This window comes from Hevea brasiliensis, chromosome 1, assembly GCF_030052815.1.
Source record: "Hevea brasiliensis isolate MT/VB/25A 57/8 chromosome 1, ASM3005281v1, whole genome shotgun sequence".
NCBI classification, from domain to species: domain Eukaryota; kingdom Viridiplantae; phylum Streptophyta; class Magnoliopsida; order Malpighiales; family Euphorbiaceae; genus Hevea; species Hevea brasiliensis.
Genome location: NC_079493.1, coordinates 24,240,290 through 24,258,522, shown reverse-complemented (window position 1 = coordinate 24,258,522; position 18,233 = coordinate 24,240,290). Strand labels below are relative to the sequence as shown.

General features: G+C 37.3%; 1 long non-coding RNA gene across 1 annotated transcript; it reads left to right on the top strand.

Moving 5' to 3' along the window:
* The first annotated feature begins 10,004 nt into the window (after positions 1-10,004).
* Positions 10,005-11,237, top strand: LOC131178811 (uncharacterized). Its single transcript, XR_009147822.1, has 3 exons — positions 10,005-10,147; positions 10,180-10,355; positions 11,032-11,237. It is a non-coding gene; the product is annotated as an uncharacterized LOC131178811 (long non-coding RNA).
* The last annotated feature ends 6,996 nt before the right edge of the window (positions 11,238-18,233 follow it).

Sequence of the window (18,233 nt, the reverse complement as noted above, 5' to 3'; positions counted from 1 at the left end):
CTTTAAATATTGACACTTGACATAAATATAACAGTTTTAAAATCTTATGTAGTGCTAAGAAAAAATCTGTTTGCTTTATATATATATAGATTAAAAATAACACATAATACATTTTTAATTTGAGTCGGTTTAATTAAATTTTTTAATTTTAAAATTGAATCAAATTGAAATAATTAAAAATTTTAAAATTTAAAATCAAAATTATTAAATTAAATCAATTAGATTCGATTTATTTAATTTAAACTAAATAGTCCACACCCTTAATTTTATTCATTGATTAAATTATCAAAATTTAAATTAAAAATATTATTTTGTTCATTATATATATATATATATATATATATATATATATATATATATATATATATATATATATATTCTCTCTTTCATATTTCTATCTCATTCCTTTCTATTGTTGCCATTCATTTCACAATTTGATTTTGAAAATTAGAAGAAACTGAAGTCGATTTTGTTGTTCATTAAATTGACCATGAATTGACAGGACCACGTCAAAATATCCTGGATCCCGTGTTGTTGATTTTACTGAAAAAAAAAAAAAAATCAAATCTATAGAGGTCATTTGCCAATTGGAAGTTTTAGATACGACAAATTAATCACTACCATTTGTTGGTTACACCAGGAAAATGGCCTAAATCAGTATTTGAAACTTGTGGTTCTGTTTTGCGTAATATCATTCTACTACGGAAAATTCTAATAGCAAAGAGATTGGCCATGATCTTAGCACAAGAGCAAATTGACCTTATAATTTTCTAATAAATAAATATTCTTTAATCTCAAATTTGTCTAATTTGATCAATTAGATAAATTGTATTCAATTTCAATTATTTGATTCAAATTAATTGTCAAAATTAAAATATATTAAATAAAAAGTTAAATCAAACTTTAGAATTTTGGTGTAATTAAGCCAATAAATAAGTGTTAATTGTACTTGTTTAATTTAAAATACTAATTTTAATGTTTGTTTAGTTAATCCTATAAATAAGAATATATATTAATTTAGGAATTATTATATTTTATGTTATACTTTTATGAATAGTTGTATGTAATTATATAATAAAATGATGCTAAAGTTTTAAATTTAATTTTAGTAGAATTTTAATAATGTTAATTATGCTACTTTTATAATACTATAAATAATATAAAAATTAAAGATATTTTAATCTATTAATAAGTTTGCATCATCATTCGTACATTTATATAGTGCTATTAAATTCAATTTGGAGGTTAACTTGGTAAAGAGATAGAGTGAATAGATTATTAGTTCAATCAGTGAATTAGTGGTTCAATCTAAGAGTTATTAAAAATTAATTATATATATATATAAATTAATTAAATATAACATCTAAAATATATAAATAAATAAATATAATTAATTAAAATTTTTATTATTTAAAGTAAAACTTTAACATTTATTAAGTTATTTAATAAATTTTAATAGTATTTTTAAATCTTATATAAAAGTATTAAGTAATATAATGTGTAATTTTCTTTTTAATATTTATGAAATATTAAGAATGTGTTAAAAAAAATAAATACATTGAAATAAAAAAATAACTGGCAAGTTAGCTAAATTAATATTTTTTTTAAGATTTTTTATGAGATTTTGAGTTTAATTTTCTATACTAATAAAAAAAATATATTTTATTCAATAATTAGACTGAACATATCAACCGAGTCACACCGATTGATCGGTTCAATTGCCAGATCAGCCAGTTCATGTTGGATTACTTTCTTGTCTGATTCAATTATAAATCTGTACCAATTTGAGAGTGGGTCCACCGATTCACCAGTTCAATTGAAGGATTCAATCAAGGTTTAATAACTATGCATTTATATAATTTTAAAATTTTAAAAGATGTAGTAAAAAAATTTATATAATTTTTTTTATATGAAATAAGATTTTATTAGTTAAAATTTAAAAATATTTACATAAAAAAATTGGTGGTTAATATGATAAGTTAATTTTTATATAAAAAATTATAAAAATAAAGAAAAAAAGCTATGTCATATAGTAATTTTTTAAACATTTTTATTAAATTATATGGCACACTTTTATAAAGTCATTTTATATATAAAAAACCAAATGTTTTTGTAACACCCCTAATTTTTTTAAATTTATTATTTTTGGGCAAATATTGATGTTTTAATTTTATTTAAATTTTAGGAAAATATTTGAGATTTTTCGGATTTTCGAAATCGGTTTTGATTTCTCGAAAATATAAAACTTTGATGATTTTTAAAAATTAATTTAAAGACCACGTGGCAAAACTAAAAATATATTTGGAGTCTACAAATTTTTCTGAGTTTTCTAGAATTTTTTCGAAATTTTTGGGCCTCGTTTTCTGTCCTAGGGCAGAGTAAAAATTCAAAATTTTGTATTCTGAATCGAACCGACCGAATTGAACGGGACCGGATCGGACCGGTCGAATCGGACAGGCCTTTCTTCTTCCTTTTTCTTCTCCCCGTGCGCATCCCGACCTTCCTCTCTTTCTCTCCCGTTTTCTCTCTCCTTCCTCCTCCCCTTGCCGCGCTGCCGCCTCCCCAGCCACCCCAGCCCGTCGGCGCGCCTCCCCAGCCACCTCCCCTCGCCGGCCGCCGCCTGGAATGCCGGAAAAAGGCGCAGGAAGAGACGCGACGCGCAAGCGCGCCGCTTCATCTTTCCGGCCAAAATCCGGCCGATTCGGCCACCAATCGGGCCGAGTCTTGTGTCTAAAACCATCTACTCGTCGAGAGCTTTCCATAGACACCAAGAACACAGAAATCCATTGAGCGGTTTGTCCAATTTTTGCCCGAGAAGTTTTAGCCAATTTTGAATTTTGGGCTAGATTTCTCGCAAACCGTGAACCCCACGAGAAAACCGAGGGTACCAGAGCGCTCCACTCGTCGAGAGCTTCGCGGCAATATAAATTTCAAAATTTTTCGACACCGTTTTTCGGTGGGTCCCACTGAACTTCGCAGTGTTTTTTCGAGCATTAAATGAGCTGAGCTCCCCAATTGATTATATATCATGTTTACAGGTCGGGTGAGTCAAAAACTCCCCGTTGAAAGGTTCACTTTATGGCCGAACTCTGTCCGGTTGAATTCTTGAAATTGGGCCCAATGGGCCTTAGAGTTGGGTTAAGGAATAGTTAAGCTTACTACGGGCATCGGGGGCTTTAGGCTGGCCCAGGTCCTAGTGCCGGTCCGGCCCATAGGTTGGGTCGTGACAAATGTGATATCAGAGCTTAGGCTCCAGATTCTTAGGGAATGTTTGTTTAAAGTGTTGGGAAGAGTCTACTAGGAGTCATATGCGGAAAATATGGTCCACATTCGTCTTGCATTGTCATCTTTGCTTCTAGTTTCTGCTTCATATAATTATGTATAAATATGAGTCAATAGAGCTGTGTAACATGCTGTTTTGAATTTTGTGGGCTAATGCTGCTGAATTTCAGGAAAATGCGTCGAGCGGAGAGGCGCCTCGCACGAGAACCGGATGTGCTGACTAGGTGTCGGCACAGATAAGGCGCCAGGAGGCGGGGTAGGAGGCCTAGAGTGCTCAAGTAGAAGAGCACGCCATCGGTCGAGATCGATCTTTTATGGCACAGGGTCCCATGGACCCAATAGCAGCTACTCTAGCTGGGTTGCAGAGAACCATCGACATGATGGCGCAATATATGGTTCACCCTCCACAGCAGCAGCAGTCCACCGCACCAAGAGGGGAACCTTACAAACAGATCATCAATTTCAAGAAGTTGGTGCCTGGTACTTATGATGTGTCAGATGATGCATATCGATTTTTGGATTTTTGCAGACAGGCAGGAACAGAGTTGCAGTTGACTGATAGAAGACTTATAAAGTGTATGCAGCATGTCATGGGGCCTATGCCTAGACAATGGATGAATGACTGCATATTACCTCGGATGGAGGGTTTGTCGTGGACTCAGTTTGTGGAACTGTTCATCAATCAGTTTGTGCCAGAAAGCTTCAGAGATCAAAAGCAGTGGGCCTTTGTGGCCTTAAGACAAAATGGCAGGTTTGTAGATGAATATGCTACAGAATTTCTAGACTTGGGCAGGTATGCCCCTACAGCAGTAGCTACAGAAACTATGAAGGTGAAGATATTCCTAAAGGGGCTGGACAGGAGGTATGCAAATCTAGCCATGATGTCTGATTAGTCTTTTGATGTGGTAGTTGACCGAGCCAGACAGATAAAAATTAGCTATGCTATGGATGACAGCGGAAGAGCAAAGAAAAACAGAGCAGAGGATTCTTCAGGTGTTCCCCACATGGGTGCTCCGGATAGTGGTGGCCAGAGTAATTACAGGGGAAGAAGTAGGAACAAGAAGAGTGGTTTTAGACACAAATCCCGAGGGTTCAGACCAGGGTACGGATCCAGCAGTGGTCACAGTTCGAGGTACAGCAGTTCTGGGTCTAATTCAGGATCCTCCTTGGCACTTTGTGCACAGTGTGAAAGAGGACATACAGGACCTTGTATGATGGGTTCAGGAGTATGCTTCAGGTGTGGCCAACCAGGTCACTTTGCTAGGGAATGCCCCGTGTTCAGTGAGCCACAGATGGGGTCACAGGGTTCTGTTGCAAATGTTCCTCGTCAGTTATATCCTGGTGCTTCCAGCATGGCAGGCAGTCAGTTCAGTGGCCAACAGGGCCGAGGACAAGGGGGACGTGGATTTGGAGGCAGATCAAGAGGTAGAAGTCAGTATCAGGGTTCTGTCACTCAGGGTAGGGGTCAAGCTCGAGTTTTCACCCTGACCCACCAGGATGCTCAGGCTTCCAATGCAGTTGTGGCAGGTATTTTTCTAGTCTGTTCCTATGAGGCTCGTGTTTTGATAGATCCGGGTGCTATGCACTCATTTGTCTCCCTTGTGTTTGCCATAAGATTGGGTAGAAACCCTACAACTTTAGAATGCCCTTTATCGGTAGCTACCCCACTTAGTGACAACATAAATGTAGATATGGTTTTTCCGGGTAGCCCAGTAGTAGTGGATGGAAAGATCCTCCCAGCAGACTTGGTTCCTTTACCAGTAATAGATTTCGATGTAATCTTGGGAATGGATTGGTTGGCAACTCACTATGCCACTTTAGATTGCAGGAACAAAAAGGTGTATTTCCACATACCTGGTGTGGAAGAATTTAGCTTTGATGGTGACAGGAGCGTGGCTCCATATAATTTGGTGTCAGCAATTAGTGCTAGAAAAATGTTGAGGCGTGGATGTCAAGGGTATTTGGCATTAGTGAGAGATACATCTGTAGAAGGTGTCAATATGGAAAATGTTCCTATTGTCAGAGAATTCATGGATGTCTTTCCTGAGGAGCTTCCAGGATTGCCACCAGGAAGGGAAATAGAGTTCTACATTGATGTTGTGCCGGGTACAAACCCCATATCAATGCCGCCTTACAGGATGGCACCAGCAGAATTGAAAGAGCTAAAGGAGCAACTACAGGAGCTTTTGGACAAGGGTTTTATACGTCCGAGCGCTTCACCCTGGGGTGCTCTTGTTCTATTTGTGAGAAAGAAGGATGGGTCATTGAGGTTGTGTATTGACTATAGACAGCTGAACAAGGTGACTGTGAAGAACAAGTATCCACTTCCTCGGATCGATGATCTATTTGATCAGCTCCAAGGGGCTAGATTCTTTTCCAAGATAGACTTGCGATCAGGCTACCATCAGTTGAGAATCAGGAATGAGGACGTGTCCAAAATGGCATTCAGGACAAGATATGGTCATTATGAGTTCTTGGTGATGTCTTTTGGACTCACTAATGCACCAGCAGCCTTCATGGACTTGATGAACAGGGTGTTCAAGCCATTTTTGGACCGTTTTGTCATCGTATTCATAGATGACATTTTGGTATACTCTCGAACCGAGGAAGAGCACGTGTGGCACTTGAGGATGGTGTTGCAGACTTTGAGGGAGCACCAGCTATATGCCAAATTTTCAAAATGTGAATTTTGGCTAGAAAGCATCTCATTCTTGGGACACGTGGTTTCTAGTGAAGGCATTCAAGTGGATCCCAAGAAAATTGAAGCTGTAACTGCTTGGCTTAGGCCTACAACAGTCACTGAAGTGCGAAGTTTTCTAGGTCTAGCTGGCTACTATAGGCGTTTTGTGCAAGATTTTTCTAGGATAGCGGCTCCCCTAACTAAGTTGACTTGGAAGAATGTTCCATTCATTTGGACAGATGACTGTGAGGAGATTTTCCAGAAGCTTAAGGAGTGTCTAACCACCGCCCCTGTGTTGACACTACCTATGAGTGGTGAAGGATACGCTGTGTACTGTGACGCCTTCAGAGTTGGCTTAGGGTGTGTTTTGATGCAGAATAGAAAAGTAGTGGCTTATGCTTCAAGGCAGCTGAAGAGGCATGAGCAGAACTATCCCACCTATGATTTGGAAATGGCGGCTATAGTCTTTGTACTAAAGATCTGGAGACACTACCTGTATGGTGAAGTGTGCGACATATACACCGACTACAAGAGTTTGAAGTACATCTTCCAACAGAGGGATTTAAACTTGAGACAGAGGAGATGGATGGAGCTTCTAAAGGACTATGATTGCACCATCCAGTACCACCCTGGGAAGGCTAATGTAGTAGCTGATGCTTTGAGTAGAAAATCTTCTGGCAGCTTGGCACACATTTCAGCAGAGAAGAGACCGTTGATACAAGAAGTACATGAGTTGATGGATTAAGGTTTAATCCTAGATCTTTCAGATGAGGGGGTATTATTGGCTCATTTTTCAATGAGGCCAGACTTACGAGACAGAGTTAGAGTTTCTCAGCACAGAGACCAACAATTGATGAAGATCATAGAAAGAGTACAGCAAGGTGAAGGTGGTGAGTTTGGATTTGCCAATGATGGAGCCCTAGTGCAAGGTTCTAGGATATGTGTGCCCGATGTGGACAACTTCAGAAATGAAATCATGCGAGAGGTACACTATACACTGTACAGTGTCCACCCAGGTTCCACCAAGATGTGAAAGATAGCTATTGGTGGAATGGCATGAAGAGAGACATAGCAAATTTTGTGTCCAAGTGCTTGACTTGTTAGAAGGTGCAGTTTGAACATCAGAGACCGTCAGGGAAGCTGCAAGAGCTCCCTATCCCAGAATAGAAGTGGGAAATGATTACTATGGATTTTGTGACTGGGTTGCCTCGTACCACGCGAGAATATGATTCGATATGGGTAATTATAGACCGCCTAACCAAATCAGCTCACTTCTTACATGTGAAGACTACATATTCTGTGGCACAGTACGCCCGACTCTACATTCGAGAAATAGTCAGATTGCATGGAATTCCGGCTTCCATAATATCTGACAGAGGGCCCCAGTTCACTTCTCGATTTTAGAGGAAGTTGCAGGAGGCACTTGGCACACAGTTGAACTTTAGTACTGCTTTCCACCCTCAGACAGATGGACAGTCCGAAAGGACAATCCAAACACTGGAAGACATGCTTCGCATGAGTGTTTTGGATTTTGGAGGTCAATGGGATGATCAGTTAGCTTTGGTGGAGTTTGCCTACAACAACAGTTACCATTCCAGCATAGGGATGGCACCCTATGAGGCACTATATGGAAGAAAGTGTAGGTCTCCTCTGTGTTGGACGGAAATGGGAGAAGCGAAGGTGCATGATGTAGACCTAGTGCAGTACACTTCAGAGATAGTTCCTTTAATCAGGGAACGATTAAAAACAGCTTTTAGTAGGCAGAAGAGTTATGCAGACCCCAGACGGAGGGATGTAGAGTTTGCAGTAGGCGACTACATATTCCTGAAAGTTTCTCCGATGAAGGGAGTCATGAGATTTAGAAAGAAGGGCAAGTTGGCACCTCGGTATATTGGACCTTTTGAGGCCACTGACAGAGTTGGAGCAGTTGCCTACCGGTTGGAACTACCACCTAACCTTTCTCATGTTCATCCCGTATTTCACATCTCCATGCTCAGGAAATACATTCCTGATCCTTTTCATGTACTACAGCCGGATGTAATAGAGCTAAAAGAAAAATTGACGTTTGAGGAGCAACCTGTAGCCATAGTGGACTACCAAGTGAGGCAGCTAAGATCAAAACAGATCCCTATGGTTAAGGTTTTGTGGAGGAGCCAGTCAGTGGAAGAGTGCACCTGGGAGTCAGAACGGGACATGCGTAGCAAGTACCCTTATCTGTTCAATGTGTAATCCTGTACTTTATTCTGCCTTGTGTAAAAAATTCGAGGACGAATTTTCTGTAAGGGGGGAAGAATGTAACACCCCTAATTTTTTTAAATTTATTATTTTTGGGCAAATATTGATGTTTTAATTTTATTTAAATTTTAGGAAAATATTTGAGATTTTTCGGATTTTCGAAATCGGGTTTGATTTCCCGAAAATATAAAACTTTGATGATTTTTAAAAATTAATTTAAAGACCACGTGGCAAAACTAAAAATATATTTGGAGTCTACAAATTTTTCTGAGTTTTCTAGAATTTTTTCAGAATTTTTGGGCCTCGTTTTCGGTCCCAGGGCAGAGTAAAATTTAAAATTTTGTATTCTGAATCTAACCGGCCGAATCGAACCGGACTGGATCGGACCGGTCGAATCGGACTGGCCTTTCTTCTTTCTTTTTCTTCTCCCCGCGCGCGTCCCGACCTTCCTCTCTTTCTCTCCCGTTTTCTCTCTCCTCCCTCCTCCCCTTGCCGCGTTGTCGCCTCCCCAGCCACCCCAGCCCGGCCGGTGCGCCTCCCTAGCCACCTCCCCTCGCCGGCCGCTGCCTGGAACGCTGAAAAAAGGCTCACGAAGCGATGCGACGCGCAAGCCCGCCGCTTCGTCTTCCCGACTAAAATCAGGTCAATCCGGCCACCAATCGGGCCAGGTCTTGTGTCTAAAACCATCTACTCGTCGAGAGCTTTCCATAGACACCAAGAACACTGAAATCCATCGAGCGGTTTGTCCAATTTTTGCCTGGAAAGTTTTAGCCAATTTTGACTTTTGAGCTAGATTTCTCGCAAACCGTGAACCCCACGAGAAAACCGAGGGTACCAGAGTGCTCCACTCGTCGAGAGTTTCGCGGCAATATAAATTTCAAAATTTTCCGACACAGTTTTTCGGTGGATCCCACGAAACTTCGCAGTGTTTTTCCGAGCATTAAATGAGCTGAGCTCCCCAATTGATTATATATCATGTTTACAGGTCGGGTGAGTCAAAAACTCCCCGTTGAAAGGTTCACTTTATGGTCGGACTCTGTCTGGTTGAATTCTTGAAATTGAGCCCAATGGGCTTTAGAGTTGGGTTAAGGAATAGTTAGGATTACTACGGGCCTCGGGGGCTTTAGGCTGGCCCAGGTCCTAGTGCCGGTCCGGCCCATAGGTTGGGTTGTGACAGTTTTCATGCACAGTGATTGAATATATATATATACACACTCTTGTGAAAAAAATAATATATATACCCTTGTGAAAAAATAAATAATTTTAAAAAAATTAAAGTTAATAAAAGAAGAAGAAAAAAGAAAAAAAAACCAAATGTTTTCATGCACAGCGATAGAGATTTGGTTTTAGGCTTTTAGCATATATATATATATATATATATATATAAAAGAGGATAAATTATAATTTAATTTTAAAATTTTATTTAAATTTATAATTTAGTTTATAAAATTATAAATTAAATAATTTAATTTATAATATTTTAATAAATCTATTCAGATTTTAATTAAATTATGATAAATTTTAATAAATATAATCAAAATATCTTTAATTTTATTTTTAATTTAAAAATAATTTAATTTTAAAGATTTTATTTTATTAATAATTAATCTCTAAAAATTTTAAAAATAATAGTCAGCATAAATAATATTTTTAAGATATAATGATATTTTAATTTTTTTTATCTTTTTAAAATATAATAATATTTCAATATTCTATCACTTATCTTATTTATTTATTTTTTTTTTCAAAGCCTGACCTTTCCTTTAAACGGTCCCTTGCTCCATCCAAACACAGTTCATAATTTTTATTTTTATTTTTTTTTAAATAGAAGAATTCAGAAATTTAAAAATGTTTTGTTTAATATTCACTTATGGAGATACGCATTTTACCCCTTTCTATTTCCTTCGATTTTGAAATAGAGAAAAATAAGCAACTCAATTTTGATGTCAGGTCATCATACTCTCTTTGGCTATGACACTGAGGAGTAATGCTAGGAATTCATGGCACACAATCAGTCCTTGAATCTTCGTGTTCATTCCTTATGGAGGAGCTTTAATTACTTGGGGGAAACTTGAAAAGGGTTCAGAGAGTTGGAAACTTCTTGTCCAATCTCAAGACAATTGTCCCAATTCATTCTTCATCCATTTTATCTAACAAGGTAATACTCAAAAATAGAGAACAAATATGAAATACCTAAACCCTAAAAGAGGTTTCTTTATTTTTGAAGAGCTTCCTTTCTCATTCCTTTTGAAATTATTGTTTATTTTTAATTAATCGTTATCTTTGATGTGAGTTTTTCCCCCTTTTTTGGGTTTAAAGTGATAAAAAGTTGGGTGGAAATTCAGTGATAAATTGATAACTTCTCATTCTACTTCTATGTTGTTATTCATAATTGCCAATTATTGCACAGATTTATCTCTTATTAAGTTTTAACTCTTGCTTAAGGACTAGGAAGAATCTGAATGGGAGGGGGTCTATCCTCCATGGTTTATACTAGTAATTGGATGATAGAAAGAGAATTGAATTTAGGAATTCTGCCTTTAGAGCTTCTGAATATTCTTATGATATTCCCCACAGAAATTATGCTTCTGTTTTTTATTCGAGTTGAAAGTATTTAACTCCTCTCTTGCAGTACTTCATAAGGTCCTTATGCCTTATATTTTGGTGGTACTTTGTGAGCCACTATAATTCTTTGGTGCTTCTCTCTTCCTGATTTTGATCGATGTTTAATAAAATTGTATTATATTTTTGTGGGCTATTAAAAATATTATTAATGCTGGCTTTTCTAGGGGTTTTTATTTTAATATTTTTATTTGTTTTATTTGTCTTCTCAGGCCTTTTCTAGTTTATCTAATGCAAGTTCAGCTTTACCTCAAGTCGTTTGCTCAACTTCTCAAATTAATACGCTAAGCTCTTCCAAAAGTGAGCACACACCATATCAAGAAGCAGTCTCAGAATCTGTCAAGTGTGAAGAAAGAGCAGTGAATGCTAGTTCTACAAATGGTAGAGTAATGCTCATAGATGGCACATCAATCATTTACAGAGCATGGTGCTTATTTGACTCCGACATATCAAATAATTTTTTGTATGCTGAATTTGAAGTTCTTGTTTTACTGATGTTTTTGTTGTTTTTCGGATTCTTATAATGTAGTTGCACAATAGGCTGTTTCACATTTTCTATGACTAATATGAAGTTTCCAATTATCACATGGTGTAAGTTTTATTATATGCTTGTTACATCTGGTGCCTCTAGGTCTTTTAAAGAGCTAACTTTCAATTGAATGATGTACATCTTATAGTAGTTAAGATGCGTGTGGCAGCTAATTTATTAAAAAAGTAGAACAAGCATGTTGAAGGTATAACTAATTATTAAGTCAATGTGTTTAAGGTCTACTCTAAGACCTCATAAAATAGTCATAGCATAATCTGGTTTGTGTTTTTGGTTTTGTCTGTAACTTTGAATTTGTTATGATCAGCGTATTCCTAATAAATCACTGTTGTCTTTGCTTCACAGATGCAATCTACGCTGAAAATTAAATCAACTTATTGCTATCCTTTTTTCACTAATGTGTATTAGCTGCTCCTTTTTTCCCCTTGTTTTTTGATTGAGAGCAGCAAAGTTGCACCATGGTCATTTATCACATGCAGATGGCAATTTGGATTGGGTTTTAGCTATATTTTCAGCTCTATCACTTGTAAGTGGCGTTCATTAGGTTGTGAAATTTCTTTTTCTTTTTCTAACTTTATTTTTTGAGGATTTTATTATAGCATTGACCTGTTATAGTTTTCTTTTGTGTGAGTTTAGTTTGCTATCAGTATTGTATTTGTCTTAGATAACATATTTAAAATCAAATCAATCATGTAGTATTTAGAACTTCTACATTCATTGTATCAAGATATTCAAAACAGGCCTGTTGTAACATTCTCAATCTTACCCAAAAATTTTATCTATTTATGTTGCATGAGTCATCATGTAGGCATTGGGTTTTTAACATGAAAGTTAATTATAAAGAGTAATATGTACATGGTTTAATAAGGAAGAAAGGACTAGAAGATGACAAAAAAAAAAAAGAAAGTTGAGAGGCAAAATAAAAAATATAAAGACTAAATTGAAGTAAATGATAAGTTTGGGTATAATGAATAAGAGGGATTAGGGCCATTGGATAAAAACTTATTTTAACCATTGGATAAAAGAAATTTGGACACTTCCTTCTTAACCCAATCTACCGCTCCACTCTCTCTCTCACTTCTCATTTTCTTTCATTCCTTCATAGCCAATTTCTCTCAAATTTGAAGAAGAAGAAGAAGACCAAGAAGTTAAACCTAGTTTAATTCCTACCTTAATCATCACCAATCAAGCCTAAGGGAAGAAGAAGAAAGCAAGCTATTGAAGCTGTAGGTTGTTATCTTCCTTTAGGGTTTTGGGTAGAAGAATTGAAGAGAAGAAAAATCAAGTGATTTTACTAGAGGTTAGTGTTTAAACTCATTCTTGTTGCCATGTTTATATTTGTGAATTTTTTATTTTTGTTAACAAGATGAATTTAGGGTTTGAGGTGTGTGTGTGAAATCTGAATTCTGTTGGGTGAGGTTGTTGGACAGCCACATTCAAAAGTCCATAACTTGAGTTAGGAAGGTCGAAATGATGTGATTATTGTAGCAAATGAAACTTTGAAGAGTGCCATAAAACTTTGTAGTTCAGTGTTAATCTTAATTCTAATGATAGAATAGAGCTTGAAGTCAAAATATTTAATTGCTCAAGTTTGGAACTGATCTGGCAGATTCTAGCAATAGGGGATCCGATTTTAAAAATTTATAACTTGAGCTAGAAAACTCAAAATAGGTTGATTCTTGCGGCATCAGAAAGCTTAAAGAGAACTTTAAAACTTTGTAGTTATGACCAGGAATAGATTCTGCTGTTTTTCTATTGAAATTCCTACATTTCTGTAGCTGATCACACTGAGACAAAATTCTGGGCAGCTTGTATATTTTTGCTTATATCTTGACTTGTAAAATAGATTTTGCCATGATTCCAATTGGAAATCAAAATAGGTATATGAAAGTTGATTGCTGCAAAATTTGGCATTAAAATTCTTTCCCTATGAATTTTGGTGGAATTTTGAATTTTACTATTCACCTAGTCATATTTCTGCATTTTTCTGCAAAAAATGATTTTTATGTTATACACTTGTCATGTGAGTTTGTTTGAGTATCTCCCATTAAATTGTGAAATAAACCTTGATTGAAATAAATTAAGTGAAATTTTGGCTATGTAAGGCAAATATGAGCACTTGAGATATGTATATGAACATAATAATTGGAAAAGAATGTAATGGGTATTCTTAGCCCTAGTAAACTTCGGTAGGGGTCATAGGTTAGCAAAAGATATGGCATGCCATATGAATTAGTAGTACTACAACCACAGAAGCATGATATGAACCTTCTGGCACATGGTGCCCTACAGTTATTGACTTTTGAGCCCTACAGTTCTGACACTCCGTGCCCTACAGTTATAGTTTTTTCTTATCTAACTAGGCGATCCTGCTAAGAGTTTATAGGGGCTGAGACATAACTAATATGGTATAATTTAATTAATACTTGTCATATAATAAGTTTTTTTTTTTAATCTTTTTGAATCTTGTTTATGAATATGCATGATTGTTAATATTATAAAAATTGTTGTTTCAAACACATGTTATTTTCATGCTTGCATATTTTCTTTTATGGATGAGTTTAACACCACTAAGCATAAGCTTAGCGCATTGGATTTTTTCCATGCGCAGGTACCAAAGAGCAGTCGCTAGTAGAGGGGCCACAGTAATTGCATCAGTTTTGGAGCACATCGGACATTTTGTAAATTTTCTTTTCCATTAAATCTTGGAAAAATGGTAAATGTTGGCTTGTACATTAGAAATAGTTGATGTAATCAAGTAAATCATTTTCTATCAAACTTTTTACTCTGTGTAATGTATAATGTTTATTGCAAACTTTATCTTTATAATGATTTATTTTTTATTATGGATGGATTTAAAATGATGTTGACATGATTTGGTTTTGATGATATAATTTTTGAAGTGTTTTGAGTTTGGTTGGTATATTGAAGAAGTTTGGAGGTCAGGGTTGAATTATTTCGAAGTGTTTATTTCAGGTTTAATAGGAGAAAACTAAGGAAAAACAAGGGAGACTCTTGCAGTTTTTCCTCTTGTATTTTTGTATAAAATATGTTTTAGAAAACAAATTTTCTTTTAAAAATAATGTCACCTTTCAAAAAATTTAAATTGATTTATTCTATTATTATAATTTAAAAATGTTTTAAATTTATATTGTGTACTTCCACACAGTTTGTGGCATTTCTGACTCAGCTTATCATTGACTAGGTAGGGGATGTTACATTTAGTAGTATCAGAGTTAGGTATAGGCGGTTCTAGGTTATTATACAGAAAGATGTGTTTAGGTAAATGTACATGCCAATTAAGTTAAGGTTATGATGTGGCTCTGATGTAGATTTATTTGTGGCTTTTAATAGGTTATAGGATGTCAGCAGACTCCCAGCATGTTAGAGAGGAGGACATTGAGAGTCATGCCCCTTCTATAGCAGCAGAACCTTTAGGTGCTCATGCTCGTCGTGGTGTTGGTGGACCTGGCCAATATGCATTTTTTCAGCAGTTAGTTGAGATGTTTCAGCGGGTTACAGGAGCTATTCCTCGAGCTCCAGTTCCACCAGTAGCTCCAGTCCAAGTCCCTCATAAGCCACCGATAGAGAAGCTTCGTAAGTATGGGGTTATAGAGTTTGGAGATAGGAAGGATGATGATTCTGTAGCTGTAGAGTACTGGTTGGAGGCTACGGAGAGAATCTTACAGCAGCTTCAGTGTACACCAGAGGACAGTTTAGTGTGTGTAGTCTCTTTATTGAAAGAAGAGGCATATTTATGGTGGGACACTACAGCCCAGACAGTACAGGCCGATCAATGGACATGGGAGTTTTTTCTGACTGAGTTTAGGAAGAAATATGTGGGAGATTTGTATATAGAAGAGAAGAAGAGAGAGTTCCTTCACCTTAGACAGGGCAGAATGACAGTTAGTGAGTATGAGAGGGACTTTATCCGGCTTAGCAGATATGCACGGGAGATGATCCCTACTGAGGAGGATAGGTGTAAGAGGTTTCAGCAGGGTCTTCATAATGAGATCAAGATACATCTGGTAGCTCGACCCATCCGAGAGTTCTCTGCTTTTGTGGGTGCAACTTTGAGTATAGAGCAAATCAGAGAGAATGAACAGAGCAGGAGGTAGAAAGGTTAGCAGAAAAGGGGTCAGGGTCAGAGTTCGACTTCTTTGCTGGCTAGTAAAAAGCTGAAGGGATCACAGTCAGCAGGACAGGGCCAGAGACAAAGTTAGGCGGTCGAGACTCCACAATTAGGTGCAGACAGCGAGCCACTTGATTGCCGATCTTTGGAGGTTTGGGTAGGGGTATGCACCCACTCTGTGAGCATTGTGGTAGGAGGCACAGTGAAACATGCAGGAAGCTGACAGGTGCCTGTTTTAGATGTGGTTCCACTGATCACATTATGAGAGATTGCCCTAAAAGGCAAGCTGCAGCAGCCCCGCAGATTGAGAGATCCGCTCCCATAGGTCAGAGAGGTAAAGGCCGGGGTAGAGGTGACACAGTTGGTGCAGCTAGTCAAAGGACTACATCCGAGATAGTTGACAGGCCAGGTACCCGTACACCTGCCAGAGTATATGCCATCAGGGTGAGGGAGGACCAGGACTCACTAGATGTTATAGTTGGTACCTTCTCTATCTTGGGTACTACAGTGCATGCATTGATAGATTCTGGTTCCACACATTCATATATCTGTATACCTATTACTAGTTAGGGAGGTATTGAGGCAGATACACTAGATTAAGATATAGTAGTGACCAACCCTTTAGGCCATAGTGCAATAGTGAGCAGAGTATATAGAGAATGCCCTTTGATGATACATGGCCATGTTTTTCCTGGTGATTTCATAGAGGTGCCTTTCCAGGAATTTGATATGATTTTGGGTATGGACTGGTTGTTCAGACACCGAGTCATGGTAGATTGCAGATTGAAGAGGATTACGCTTAGGATACCTGATGATGTTGAGGTGGTGTTGGTGGGTGAGAGGTCGGATTATCTCTCTAATGTTATTTCATCTACTATAGCTAGAAGATTAGTAAGAAAGGGGTGTGAAGCCTATCTAGCTTGTGTAATTGAGACTAGGAAAGAAAGTCCTAGTGTTCATGACATACCCACAGTGTGTAATTTTCCTGATGTATTTCCAGAGGAGTTGCCAGGTTTGTCACCAGAGAAAGAGGTGGATTTTGCAATAGATGTTGTACCAGGAACTTCACCGATATCTATTGCACCATATAGAATGGCTCCCACAGAGTTGAAAGAGTTGAAGATACAGCTACAAGAGTTACTTGACAAGGGTTTTATACGCCCTAGTGTTTCACCCTGGGGCGCGCCTGTACTTTTTATAAAGAAAAAGGATGGATCCTTGAGATTATGTGTTGACTACAGGCAGCTGAACAAAGTAACAATTAAGAATAAATACCCGTTGCCAAGAATTGACGACTTATTTGATCAGTTGAAGGGAGCAGGGGTCTTTTCTAAAATTGACTTGAGATCGGGTTATCATCAGTTGAGGGTGAAAGAAGTAGATATTCCTAAGAATGCTTTTAGGATCCGATATGGACATTATGAGTTCTTGGTCATGCCTTTTGGATTAACCAATGCTCCAACTGCATTTATGGATTTGATGAATCGTGTTTTCCACTCATACTTGGATCAGTTTGTAGTGGTATTTATTGATGATATTTTGGTATATTCGAAGACTAAGGAAGATCATGATCACCACTTGAGGATTGTGTTGTAGATTTTAAGAGAGAAGCAGCTGTATGCCAAGCTTAACAAGTGTGAGTTTTGGCTAAATGAGATATCTTTTCTGGGGCATATAGTTTCTTCAGAGGGGATTAGAGTTGATCCTAAGAAGATTGAGGCGATCTTAGAATGGAAGTCACCTAAGAATGTTACAGAAGTTCGGAGTTTCTTAAGGTTGGCTGGATATTATAGACAGTTTGTGAAAAGATTCTCACTTATTGCTGCTCCATTGACTAAGTTGCTACACAAGAATGTTAAATTCGAGTGCAGTGACAAATGTCAAGCAAGCTTTGAGAAGCTTAAGGCGATGCTTGCTGAGGCGCCAATACTTATACAGCCGATATCGGGCAAGGACTTTGTGGTATATAGTGATGCCTCACATAATGGACTTGGCTGTGTGCTTATGCAGGAGGGAAATGTAGTTGTTTATGCATCCAGGCAACTTAAACCACATGAGAAGAATTATCCTATCCATAACTTGGAGTTGGCAGCTATAGTTTTTGCTTTGAAGATTTGGAGGCATTACTTATATGGTGAGAAGTGCTATATTTACACGGATTACAAGAGTCTTAAATACTTGCCCACACAGAAGGAGCTTAATTTGAGGCAAAGAAGATGGTTGGAATTGCTTAAGAACTATGATTGCATCATAGACTACCATCCAGGCAAGGCTAATGTGGTAGCAGATGCGCTTAGTAGAAAATTTTTGGCGGCTTTGAGGGCTTTGAATGTTCGTCTGACTTTGGCAAAAGATGGAGCCATTCTAATAGAGTTGATTATTAGACCCAATTTGCTCCAACAAGTTCGAGAAGCTCAGAAAGAAGATGAAGAAATAGTAGCATGGATAGGACAAGTCCAAGAGGGGAAGAAAAAGGAGTATGTGGTTAAGGATGATTGTTGTTTGTATTATAAAGATAGAATATGTGTGCCTGATGTTGGTGAATTAAGAAAGAGTATTCTTGAAGAAGCACACTGTAGTTCTTATGCCATGCATCCTGGTAGTACCAAAGTGTATCAAGATTTGAAGGCACAATATTGGTGCCCGGGTATGAAGAGAAGTATAATTGATTTTGTTGCTAAATGTTTGACATGTTAGCAAGTTAAGGCAGAGCATCAAGTTCCATCTGGACTTCT